Genomic DNA, 389 nt, shown 5'->3' on the forward strand with positions numbered 1-389 from the left:
AAACGGGGGTCCTGTTCATTGGGAGGGGTGTGGCGTACCACAAAACGGGACTCCACGGGATACTGTTCATCTCCACTGTCGACCTCCTCCAGCATCCACGGGCTACTGTTCATCCATCGTCGACCTCCTCCAGCCTCCACCTGCGACTGTTCATCCACGGGCTCCTGTTCATCTAGCCTCCACCGTGCGCTACTCCACCGGCTACTGTTCAACCACCCCTCTCCATGGGCTCCTGTTCAACCACCCCTCCACGTGCTACTGTTCATCCACCCCTCCACCGTCTACTGTTCATGCAGCCCTCCACAGGGTCGTCCTGTTCTGCCAGCCCTCCACGGGGTCCTGTTCATCTAGCCCCAACCGGCTCGATCATTCGGGGTCCTGTTCATCCA

This window comes from Triticum aestivum, chromosome 6B, assembly GCF_018294505.1.
Source record: "Triticum aestivum cultivar Chinese Spring chromosome 6B, IWGSC CS RefSeq v2.1, whole genome shotgun sequence".
In the NCBI taxonomy this organism is placed as follows: Eukaryota; Viridiplantae; Streptophyta; class Magnoliopsida; order Poales; family Poaceae; genus Triticum; species Triticum aestivum.